This window comes from Macaca mulatta, chromosome 8, assembly GCF_049350105.2.
Source record: "Macaca mulatta isolate MMU2019108-1 chromosome 8, T2T-MMU8v2.0, whole genome shotgun sequence".
In the NCBI taxonomy this organism is placed as follows: Eukaryota; Metazoa; Chordata; class Mammalia; order Primates; family Cercopithecidae; genus Macaca; species Macaca mulatta.
Window position 1 is genome coordinate 143,456,373 of NC_133413.1, and position 12,849 is coordinate 143,469,221.

The 12,849-nt window shown below is 43.9% G+C and overlaps 2 protein-coding genes across 5 annotated transcripts in view; one reads left to right on the forward strand and one right to left on the reverse strand.

Annotated features, from left to right (window-relative positions):
• Nucleotides 1–12,849, forward strand: part of TG (thyroglobulin) — a 273,223-nt gene that overhangs the window by 208,698 nt on the left and 51,676 nt on the right. The gene's annotated exons all lie outside the window — the stretch shown is intronic.
• SLA (Src like adaptor) overlaps nt 1–12,849 on the reverse strand; it is an 83,634-nt gene that overhangs the window by 37,814 nt on the left and 32,971 nt on the right. For 3 of the 4 annotated variants that reach the window (XM_077944056.1, XM_077944058.1, XM_015146024.3), the window contains 2 exons: nt 1,941–2,040; nt 140–417 (listed from right to left, as the gene is read on the reverse strand). The gene's annotated coding sequence lies outside the window, so the exon portion shown is untranslated. Of the gene's footprint in view, nt 1–139; nt 418–1,940; nt 2,041–12,849 lie in introns of those variants that run through there. The other variant, XM_077944057.1, reaches the window with a different exon arrangement.

A 12,849-nucleotide genomic window follows, 5' to 3' on the forward strand; every position in this document is an offset into this window, starting at 1 on the left:
GGGCTCCTCTCAAGACATTGCCCCACCTGTGCTCAGGGAGCTCCTCTCTGGCTCCAGAAAGTCGACCCCTGCCAACTGTGTGTTGAAGAGGTCCCGAAGTCTTTCCCCACCCCATCTCTGCCACATCCCCCCAAAATACCTTCACACACTGTGCATGACTCCTGTGGGAGCTGTCTGCAGAGGGATTGCTGGGCGCAGAGTCACTGCCTCTCCGTCTGTCAACTGCTGCTGCTCCGGAATAAACAGGCAGCCGGGCCTCTCGCGAGTGTGGAGAAGCAGCCCATGCTACCCAGAAGAACTGCAGTTGCTAAACTGGCCGCATACTTCCTCTGCTAGGAACGAGGAAGGCACAGGGCTTGCAGAAGGGCAGGTTCCTGTTTTCACTAACCACTCTGAGTAGGCTTCTCTCTGCAAGGACTGGGAAGATAGACGCATTATTAATTTTTTTTACAAAGCACTTGAGAATATGGCCAGCTTAACTCAAGATTCTGGGATTTCAGAAGCTTGGTCTTCTTTCTCTAATTAAAAGGCAAATTGGTGGGGCTGTGAATTTGCTCTTGTGCATCCCTGGAGCTCGCTGGGCCCACAAAGGCTGTGGCTGAGAGTTGCAGCTTCTCTGATTTCGGTTTCCCAGTTTTTGCGGCTTCCTTCTGTCACTGCCGAATGGACCCCAGAGCAATGCTTTGAGATTAAAGGAGACTAAAGAGACACAATGACTTAGTGCAATGTGTGGGTCAAGGGAAAAGAATTAGAAAGAACATTATGGGATGGTAGTTGTTTGAATATATAGTGCACAATTGATAATATTGTCCCAGTCTTAAGTTTCTTGGACATGGTAATAATAGTGTGCTTATGTGGGAGAATGTCTAGTTCTTAGGGGACACATGATGACCAAGAGGATGTCTCGTATCATGACAGCTATAGCTTTCAAAGAGTTTCTTAAAAGAAAAGCTGCATCCCTATATCCACAGCTATTATGTTGGCACAAAAGTTATTGTGGTTTCTGCCATAGAAGTAACGGCAAAAACCACAATCATTGTTGCACCAACCTAATACATCTACATCTATATATCAAGACACAGAAAGAGAATGAGAGAGACAGAGAGCAAACGGGAAAAAATGTTAATACTTGGTAAGTCTAGGTGAAGGGGATATAGGTGTGCATTGTTCTACTCTTGCAACTTTTGGGTGAGTTTGATGCTAAAATACATGAGTCTTTATGTTATATATTACAAAACGTATGTTGTATATGTTATACGTTATGTAAATATTGCATATAAAATCTCCCTACTTAAAGTGTGTGGGTATCAAGAGAAACTCAGGTACGTGGGGCTTCAGAGCTTATTGATGAAAGAGGTAAAAGTTTCTGCAATGCTGACCCTAAGATAGACTGGGAATTGCTTACTTGAGCTTGGAATGCCAGGTAACCACACTGGGGTGGCCCTCAGACCCCCTCACAGCCCCTGACACCTCACAGAGTGGACAGAGCATCAGAGACTTGACTGATCTGCCCACAATCACACAGCTAGTCCCAAAGAAGAGCCAGGGCCAGAATCTACGGCTGGTGACCCAGGCCCCAGTCCAGTGAGGCCGACACAGCCACCCTGGGACAGTCATTTGGAAACCTCACTCTGTGTAGTTTGCAAAGATGAATCAAAACCCTCAGAGCTGCTTCTAAATTTAGCAGTCAGGCACTCTGCACTAGAGAGATGGTTCCTTAGACAACTTGTGAAAACACCCGCTCGCGAAGAGCATGCTGGGAAGGTACAAAGGAAATATTGCAACAGACTGAGTGGGCAGTTTGCTTAACAGGTAAGAGGGGACAGGCAGAAATATGCAGAAGTGGAGATTTCCCCCCAAATTCACACAGAGGAGCAACAGAGCTTTGGACTGATAGTCAGAGGTATGAGTTTTGTGATGACTTTTTAATAGACACTTACCAAGCAAGAATCTAGTACAGATGAGGCTCTGAATTTATTCCCTGTCATTTCTTTTGTAAAACTTTATTGAGCAAGGCATATTCCAGGAACTGGGATTTAGCTGTAAAAAAAGATAATAATAATAAAAAAATAAACTGCAAAAGCCCTGCCCTTCCCTGTACTTAACTTAAAGGAGACTACAGAGACATGGCAACTTGGTGCAATGTGTGGGTCACGGGAAGAGAACTAGAAAGAACGTTATGGGGTGGCAGTTATTTGAATATATACTACACAGCAGATTCTACTACTTCACATAGGAGGAGTCCTATGGGAAAGACGGAATATGTGACTATCAATTATGGTGACCCACTGAGGAAACTCAGTGGGTTGATGGGACCAAGGGGCCCAGATGTGCTACTTTGCACAGGTGGCCAGTTGTGGGGGGATGGGCTGTCTCTGGAGATATCATTAGGCTGAGAACTGTAGGAGGAAAGCAAGCCAGCTCTGGGACAAGCCAGGGCATGACAGGTGTGCACGCAAGGGACTGCTGGTTTCACACAAGCTTTAAAAGTTTTGGGGAAAGACAATCAGCCCTAAAGATGTTCAAGTCAGAAGCAGAGGCAGACAAGAGAGAGGCCCATAGAGTGGGTTCCTGTTCAACGGGTCCTGTTCACAGGAGAAGCTGCAAAAGAAGGAGAAAGGCAGGATGCAGAACCCTGGAGGTCAGGGCTGCAGGCTCTTCTCTTTTTCCAGTGGGTCATTGGGTGACCGGGGGGCTGTTGCTAACCTCCCCCGACCCCCAGCCCCGGGGTATTTATGACCTCCCTTTGGCCTCCTGGGGTAACTGAGGAAACTCGGTAGGTTTGAGAAAGTGTTCCTCCTACTGGACGCTGTGCTATCCCAAAGCCTGGGCTGTGCCAGAGCAGGGGAATGGAATGCAGGTGTCGGCCCTGGGCCCAACCAGAGAGGGCAGGGCTGAAACCCGATGCCATGCTAGACAGGTTAATCTGACCTTAGGCCTCTGTTCTCAGTAACCCCGAGGGGGTTCTCAGCCTCAGCACTTTGGACATTTTGAATCAGAGCATTCTCTGGGGTGTGTGTGTGTGTGTGTGTGTGTGTGTGTGTGTGTGTGTGTGGTGGAGTTGCAGGACTGGCCTGTGCATTGGAGGATATGCCACAGCATCTCTGGACTTGACCCACTAGACGCCAGGAGCACCCCGCACCCCTCCAAGTCGCGACAACCAAAAATGTCCCAGAAATTGTCAAATGTGCCCTAGGGAGCAAAAATTACTCCCAGTTGAGAACCACTGGATCATACCCATCCCAAAATAAGACACGTGTGAAGGTTGTTCTTTCTTGGGTTGTAAAGTGCTGCCCTGAGGCCAGTTGGTTTTCCTGCTTTTGTGTGGACTCAGCTTTGCAGCACGTCTGCCTGTGCTCCCTGGTACACATCTCAGAAGCCTGCTGTATAGCAAGGCTCCTTTGGGTGGCTGTGTCACCCATCCTTCCTCTCCACCATCATGCACTTAACCCAAGAAGAGGAAATGGTTTGCGGTCTGTTCAGGAGTCCCAGGGAATTAGGGCTTGGAAGCTACAGTCTGGGCAGCCTGTGAGCTGCATCTTAAAGGAGGAGCAGTTTGCTGTCAAGAACTGGGGTGGGAGCATGTGAGCCACGAACTGCCTAAGGAAAATAGAGGAAGAGCAGGAGGTGGACTTCTCACCGCAGAGGCCCAGTCAAGGAGGATTGTATTGTGAGTTCGCTTCCATGTCTTCCCTGCTCCTCCACCACCCTGACCATTCCTGTCCCAGCCATTTTCCACACTGTTCCTCAGTGTTTCACACACCTTTTTCTTCTAATCTATGAAGAAGTCTTGATTCCAAGAATATTGTCATTTATTCAAGCATGCTTTTCATACTCCATACATTCATTCAGTTATTCATTCAACAAACGTTTGTTAGCATTCACTGTGTGCCAGACGCTATGCATGTAACTGGAACATGTGCCAGGCAAGACTAGGCCCTACCCTCAAGGAGCTCAAAGCCAAAAACTCTTTATCCCTGTTTTCCAAGCCCAGCACAAAACAGTGTTCATTACGTATTTGCTGAATTACTTAATTTTGCCAACATCTATTGTAAATTTTGTGTATGTATAACCTATATTCAGAGGACAGATAAGGAGAGAATTCTCAGTTTGTGTGTGATGAACGTGTCTCCATCCCTCCCTGCCCTCGGGGAGTTTCTGATCTAGCAGAGGAGACAGACACACAGATCAAAACCCCAGGGTATAAAGAAAGACGTCGGTAGGGAGGGGCCCAGGAGAGGAGACCAGGAAACTTCTAGGGCTCCTGGTTTCACACAGGAACTTCATGGCACTGAGGCATGGCCGGACCACATTAGATTCCATCCCAGCAGCTTGGTCTTCTAGGTCCATGTACTGAGCACAAGAAGCAAAGACAAAAACACATAGCAGGTGATGCCCCCACCAAGGACGTCAAGTGTAAGCATGGGGTCAGGCCAGGCTCTGCCGCACCGGCCGAATGACACTATCAGGAGGTCAGGCTTTAGGACTCACAGAGACACCCAGTACCATCTGTGTAGGAAGCAGCTGATTTCCAGAGGACTTTGCAAATTAATTAGAATTAGCTATCAGGCCGAGACTAATGGCCATAGGCAAATAACAACAATGCCAGCCATGCATGGATTGAGAATCACTCAGTTAAGTACTAGGCTGTGGTCATCACCTTTATTAAAGTGAAATGTTCCCCTATGTAAAAACTAGCTTTACACGCTTAGCGTTGTCAGGAGCCAGTTGTTATATTTCTCCAACTGGGGGTTGATGGGTTTCCCAAGGGAAGCAATAAAAAGCCACTTCTCCAGCTTCAGGTCTCAGAGGAGTTCCAGGTTCTAGGAGGTGAAGAGCTCCTAAGGCAATTCAGCATCATGCGGTAGACGTGATGTTGAAGCCCCATGCTGGGTCAGAGTCACAGCTTGATGCAGTATGAGCAGATTTCCATTCCTACTTCATAGCTTGATTTGTTTTCCTCTTTCAACATAAATATTCAAAAGTTTGGAAGAAGGAAAAGGCAGTCTTGGGAACTAGAAAGCTTTCTATCTATGGAGAAAACCAAGTGTAAGCTAGAGAAGTTCAATACCACTGATTGAATGCAAGGCATGACACTTGGTGCTATAAAACTGTTGATGGGATTCCCATATCAAACCATATGACCTTCAAGATCGCGTGCAAGATAGAAGTTCTCGAGAGTAAAATTTTGCCCCCTCTATGGCTGGATGAGTGCTGACCCACTCATACAATAATTTATTTAATAACAGTTTTTTGAACCCCTTCTATGTGTTAGGCATTGCTCTGGGTACGAAGTTAGAGAAATAAATGAGTAAAGTCATAGAAGGGAATTGAGGGCATGGGAACAGTAAGAGGAACTCTCCCCTTAGAATGGTGACATTTGAAATGAGTCCAGAGTGACTCTGATATGAAAATCAAGAGGAAAAAACACCAGGCAAAGGACATAACAGATACAAAGGTTTGGGGCTGGAAATTCTTGTGTTCAAGGAGCAGACAGAAAGGAAAGGGAATGAATTTTGGGGAAATGCAACTTGGCTCTTGCTTATATTATGTATTTAGTCTTTCAACTCACTCTATGTATCTAGACATCACCTGAAGAAACTGGTGCTGATAGGGCTTAACTTAGTTGCCTCCAGTCACCCAGCTGATGAGTGACACCACTGGGCCTAGGCTCATGAGCTCTAGAAGTAGGAAATTTGCTGTCACTATTTCACTAGCCTCCCATTGGGTCTTCCCACATCCCACCTCTCCCTGCCAATGCTCCCTTCCCATCCTCTTTCAGCCCTGTGTCTCCAAATAAGACTCAGGCCCTGCAGTCATCCTCCTCAAGCAGCTGCCCCAAACTCAGGACCATCTTCATCCTTTTCCCACAGGATCCACTTTACCCCTTTCCTGGCATTCAAAGCTCATCAACCTGTTCTCCACCCTCCTTATCAGCCCCATGGCAATGTCAGCACTTAAGGCCTCCATGCCCCACTCACCATAGGAACTCCCCTACCACTGTGCACTGTAGACAAGCCCCTCACCTCTTCCTCATGTGCTTCACCACTGCCCTTCCTCTCCTGTGTGGATGCCTTTCCCCCTGCAAGGGCATGGGGCAGGTCCCTTCAGGCCCAACCCAGAGCTAACCTTGTCCATGCATCTTCCCAGATGCCTCTCAGCCAACAATGATTGCTCCCTCTCAGAAGGCCCCTTGGTGTTTTATCTGTATCGTAGGAATGCGACACATTGCATATTGGAGTAATGAGCAAGAGAGGATTTGAGGTACTTAGGAGTTGTGTGATCTTGTGGGGCTTTCTGATTCTTTCTCTCAGCCTAGTGATGTTTCTGATACTACTTTATCATGAGAATCCATACATAATAATGTGTACAGCCCACCTGGTCCAGTACAAGGCACATAGGAGGGGACCACCAGATAGAGGTGCTTTTCTTTCCTTTCAAATTGGAGCCTGAGCTTGGGAAGGCAGGAGTATGTCTAACCATGACCACGTAGCCTAGCACAGAGGTTATCCCCAAAGATGTGATCCATAGCTATCCCTCAATAAAAGAATAAATGAAGGTTGTGCCTTTTGAATTAAAGTACATACACTGTAAATGGTGACTTTTCACCTCTGGGGAAGACAATAAGCTAACTATGAAAAACATCTGTGGGGAGAGCAGACCCTATTGTTTCTCTGGAGATAAAAGTTTATGTTTCTGGAACATCTCCAAAGTTGGATCAGTGGTCCATCTGGATGAGCTGATTTCTCCAGCTGGAGTGGAGCCTAAATGTATGTCATCAGCATCTTCGGGAGGTCTTTTGGCACTAACAATATTCTCAGGAAGAAGAAGGAAAAAAAAAAAAAAAAAGTAGCCGCTTTTTGTCCACCACAGCTGTCTGCTGCAAAGAGCTGCATGGATATGTTGATTCGTTCAAGCTGTTCTCTTCTGTTATTGCTCAACCTAGACCCACATCGGGGGAGACCTTACTGTTCTTAGCCATGCAAGGGTTGATGAAGAGGTCAGCAATGTTCCCAGAGGTTGGGAAGTTCTCTGCTCAACCTAGCCTCCACATCGAGGGAGACCTTACTGTTCTTAGCCTTGCAAGGGTTGATGAAGAGGTCAGCAATGTTCCCAGAGGTTGGGAAGTTCTCTGAGCAGGACCCAATTTCAGTTGTTTGCAACGTTGCTTTCTTTGCTCACTTCCTGTGGCTGCGCTCCTGTGTAAGCCTTCCTGCTTCCGGTGGATTGTCACACAGGCCCCACTCAAGAGAACACTGCTCCAACGGAAACGTAGAGGAGGAAACAGGCATCTCATTTCTAAGCAAAGAGGAATCTAGCCAGGAATGTTGAAATGTATTTTATCTTCCCTTGGTGCCAATTTAGAGTCTATCTTCTATAAAGGGCACAGAGATCCTTGTGAACTCTGTTTAAGGACACAGACAAAAGACAAAGTCTTCCCATGTATATGATGTATGGTATAGGGTGTACGGTGTATGGTGTTGGTGGTGTTGGGTGTTGTTAGGCCCCATGAAGGGAATTGTTTCAAGGGTGTCTCATAACACCAACCTTCCCTATTTTTTCTATTGGTCTGACTTTCAAAAACTATAAGTTCCAAGAAGGCAGGGAGTATATCTGTTTGGCCAGTTATTGACAGCTAGCTTTGGCACTTTGCATGCCTGAGGCAACCAGCAAAGGTCCACTGGAAAGAAGGAGGGAAAGAAGGGAGAGAGGGCAGGAGAGACAGGGAGCAAGTTAAGAAGAAAATCTTTCTCTCCCATAGATTGCAAACTTTCTTAAGGCCTTAATCATTTCTGATTCCCTGCAGCATTGGGCAGATAGGAGGAGCTCACAGATGCCCATGGAATTATCTTGATGATCGACTAGCTTGCTGCAGCAGAGCAGGCTGTGGGCCCTGGGAAAGTAGAAACAGCAGCTGGACATTGAACGATAAGGCCTTTGTGGCTAGCTTCCCCACATCACCGGAGTCAGGCCTCTTAAACACTCTGCCCTGGCATTTTCATCTCCTAAACAACAATGCTAAGAAACCTTGCCCAACCACTTCTAAGTGTGCTTGAACAGCACAAAATGAGGGTAGGATCTGTAACAGCATTATTGTGACTTTTATGAAGGTTTATTATTAAGGTTTCCTCTACTGTTCTCATTCTATGATGCCTTAATACTTTCATGACATACACTGTTTTCTAATGATAAGTTTCTCTCATTGTTATCAAAAGAAAAACTCGAAACTAGCCTTGATGTAATTTAAAACAGTGTCATCCAGTTATAACCGACTGGATGGGTGTGAAATCATATGTCAGCACTGGCTTCGGTGCTCACTGAGCCACAACTAATTACACTTAGTCGTGTGGGGCAGCCATGGAGGGAAAGCAATGAGTAGGCAGGCCTAGTTGCTATAGAAATAGTTCTGGCCAAAACAACATTTCAATCCCAAAAGCCATTTTTAGACTAGAAAATTTTATTTTTGTTTAAGTAGCAATAATAAATAATTATAACCTGTAAAGCATGGTACAGATGTCAGTTATCATTATTTATTATTGCTAATACTTTATGACCTGTAAAGCACTATACAGTTGTCAGTTATCAAGTATTTTTTGAACTTGTTACTTAATTTTCACAAGAACTCTTTGAAATATCAAAGAGTTGAAATATCAAATAGTTTGAAATATCAAATATCAAAGCAGTTTTAACAACTGCTACTACTACTTATTGTAAACTTGAAACATGTAAGCAATTTACATGTTATCAATTCATCTTAACAAATGAATGAGGTAAATATTCTCATCCTTATTTTATCTTAGGGGAAACTAAGGCACTGGGACTTTAAATAGTTTTCCTAAGAACACATAGCTGGTTAGAGGGGGTGTTGGACTTGAACCTGGGCTGATGGACCCCATGGCCTACGCTCTTGATGCCACATATCACATACCCACTTTACAGATGAGGAAATGGAGACCCAGAGAGTTAAGCCAATTACTAAGTTGTCAGTGCAAGATTCAGTAAGATTTCTTCAACCTGAAAGCCCATGGTCTCTATTTTTTTCTGCATCTCTTTAAAATAATAATGATTAGTTTATTTGAAGAGGATTCATAGAGGATAATGTTGGAATTGTGTGATGTGGGTTCCAGAAACTAAGCAGGCTCAGGGACCCATGTGTGCCCTTCTCATCCAGTGCCCTGCTGCCCTGTCCAGGTTCTAGTGAAGCCACCACCTCCTCAGATGGTCCGTCTGCACCCAGTGGTTCGCAGTTTTCCCCCGGCTCCTCTATCTCTGCACGGAGCCACCTCAGTCACTCAGCCCAGGCCGTACCTTCTGTGGCGCTGTCCTCTGAGAGGCGACCCTGATCCCTCCCAGGCACCTTCTATGCCATTCCCTCGGCTGTGTTCATGAGGCCATTCCCACCCATCAGCATCTCAGAACTTTCTGCACGCACTGTGTTTTCTAGGGCAGGCATGGTGAGTCCTTTCTGCTGGTCAAGAGCTGGCCCATGGCATTTACTGGAGGAAGGAGGGAGAAAGCAAAGAAAGGAGGGAAGAAATGGAGAGAGAGAGGCAGTCTAGGGGCTACTGGAAGGAAAATAGAAAGAGATTTTGCCTCTGTCTAGGCAGTCCCCACTGCTCTAGCTCTTCTCCTGGGCCCTGAAACAAAGCTGCAATAATAAATGACTAGAAAGAAGCAGTCAGGGTCTTTTACAAGCTATAATGATGAAATTATTTTTAAAAGGAAACATATGCCCATGTGTATGTATGAAATGCTCATTGACAATGGAAGGGAGGCTCAGGAGCCTGCATTTTAAATTCTCTTTGAAATAAGAGGGCAGCCATTGCCTCGGCTATCACTCATGGTGTCACTTTTAAAGTGTGACACCTTTGCCTGGGAAATCAGAAATTTTCAAGTGCCAAGCATTTAAATGGCTTCTGACAGCCAGAAGGTGACAGAGGCAATTAGACTTCATGTTTGTAACAGATGGAAAAAGGCATTTTGTCAAGTCTGCAAGACCTGTAGGAAAATATGACAGGTGCTGGCTCTGAACTAAAGAGACAAAGCCAAGGCTCAGGTCCTCTCCATTTCCCAGCAGAAGTGCCTGGGAGAGACCCCTTAGAGGGCTCCCCCACAGGGGCCTGGGAAGGCCTCCACACTGTGCCTCCACAGGCAAGGGGGACAGTTCTACAGCTAGACCACATGGACGGCAGTGTCTGTCAAAGATGTCTATAGAAGGCAGGTTGAGTGCAGATTCTGTTTGGCACATAGAGGGTGGGTAGTGTTGTGGCTTTGGAGACAAATAGCCTGAATCCAATTCCCCAGCAGTGGGTGATTTGGGACAAAGTCATTTACCCTCTCTGAGCCTCACTCTTTAATAAAAGAGGCATAGTCGTGTCTTCCTGCTTCAGAGGTTTAGTGAGCACAAACTGAGAACAGCATGTAAAGTGCTTGGAGCACACCAGCTCCCCGTTACTTTTTGGTACTTTTCTTCTCTTTCCTCCATGTGTAGACACAGCTGGTGGGTGATTTAAACTTGCAAGTATAAAAATATACCAAGGTACAATCTCTCTGTAGGACAGGTTAGCAGTCCATTGTAAAAAAAAAAAAAAAAAAAAGGTTTTTGTATTGTAAAATATCTATCTATAGAATGCAAGGCAGAACTCGTGAACCTTGCACTAGGCAAGGGTTTCTTAGATAAGACACCAAACCTCAGGCAGCAAAAGAAAAAATAGATACATCGGATTTCATCACAATTTTAAAAATTCTGTGCTGCAAAAGATGCCACAAAGAAAGTGAAAAGAAAATCCACATAATGGGAGAAAATATTTGCAAATTATGTATCTAATAAGGGACTTGTACCAAGAAAACATAAAGAATACTTACAACTCAATAACGAAAAGACAAATAACTCAATCTGAAAATAAGCAAAGGATCTGAATAGACGTTTCTCCAAAGAAGATGTACAAATGGGCCCATAAGCACAGCAAAAGATTCTTAACACTATCAGTCAGTCATCAGCAAAATGCAAATTAAACCCATAATGAGACATTAACTCACACACAGTAGGATGCCTATAATAATAACAATTTTTAAAAATCAGATGGTGTTACTGAGGATATGAAGAAGTAAAAGCATTCTTTTATTGCTAGTGGGAATATAAAATAATGCAGCCACTTTGACAAACAGTTTGGCAACTTCTCAGAAGGTTAAACACAGAGTTTTCATGTGACCTAGCAATTCCACCCCTACATGTGCATTCAAGAGACGTGAAAACATGCATCCATATAAGAACTTGTATATGACTGTTCACAACAGCATTATTCATAACTGGCAAAAAGTAGAAACAACCCAGATGTTTACCAGCCAATGAATAATGGTTTCTCTATACAATTAAGTATAATTCAGCAATGAAAATAAATACAGTACTAATACCTGCTATAATACAGGTGAAATAAAAGAAGCCAGACACAGAAGGCTACGTATTATATGATTCCATTTATATGAAATGTCCAGAATAGGCAAATCTATAGAGACAGAAAGTAGATTAGTGATGGCCTGGGGCTGGGAGTGAGGGTGGAGAATGAGGAATGACTGCTAATGGGTACAGGATTTCTTTGTGGGATAATGAAAATGTTCTAAAATTAGATGTGGTGATGATTGCACAACTCTGTGACTATAACTAAAAACCATTGAATTAAGTGGGTGAATTCTGTAGTATGTGAATTATATCACAATAACACAATTTCCTAAAGTTAGCTATAGATACCAAGAATCGTAGCTTAAAATACTAGGTAAATGTTTATGATACAACAAAAAACATTCTTCTTTAATACAGATGTTCATGTGGCAGCTATTTAATGAGAAACTATTAAAATGCCATGGAAACAACTCATTTAATACATTTTTATTATCTTATTGATGGAAAAAAAAACTATACCTTTTGACCCAGTAATGCCTTTGCATAAGGAAATCATCATGGATATATGAATAGATTTAGCTATAAAGATGTACATTGCAGTATTGTCTGTAACATCATAAAGCCTGAAACAACAACTATCATTTATTAAATATTTACAGTTTGTAATGCACCATACCGTTACAGAAAACTTTCTCATTTCTTTAGTACAACAATCCAATGGGGAAGCTCTCAATATTGTTATATTCCTTACAGATGAAGAAAGTCTCAAATCAAACATCTGCAAATCAGAACTGGGATTTGTATCCAAGTCTATCATATTCCATGGCCTGCAGGTGCCCCTAACCTGTCTATAACATTCTCCCTAATAACCTAAAATCCTAAATTTAATTAGCATGCTGGCATTGAAAACAATCTTGTAAATAAATAAGTAATGATACATAATGATGTAGACAATGGATTGTTAGGGGGGAAAGACAGGCTCAAAAACAATATGCTCTCTGTATTTCCTGAATACATGTGTATACACACATACACACACACACACACACGGAAGAGACATGCTGGAAGCTAATAGCATGTAACGGTGGTTTTCTTTGATTGCGAGGATTATGTGTAATTTTAATTTTCTCTGTTTTGTTCACCTGTATTTTCTATTTGGGGACTGCTATTTTTGCTTTAAAAATTGCAAAGGGCGTTCTGTTTCCTCTTTAAATAAGCTAAGGTCGCACTGATGGATGTAGAGCAGTATATGACCATCTTTTTCTAGAGTACGAAAACTATTGCATTTGTGCCGATCTGTGAAGAGAGCAAGGCTTATTGCTGGACCTCTTCTCTCAGCCAGAACCACCCCCTTCCTCCCTCAGGGTTTGAGGATTCTCATTTCTTCCCACCTCTTATTGTCCCTGCAAAGGTTTTCTAAATGGACTTGGCCACGTCACTTGTCCACT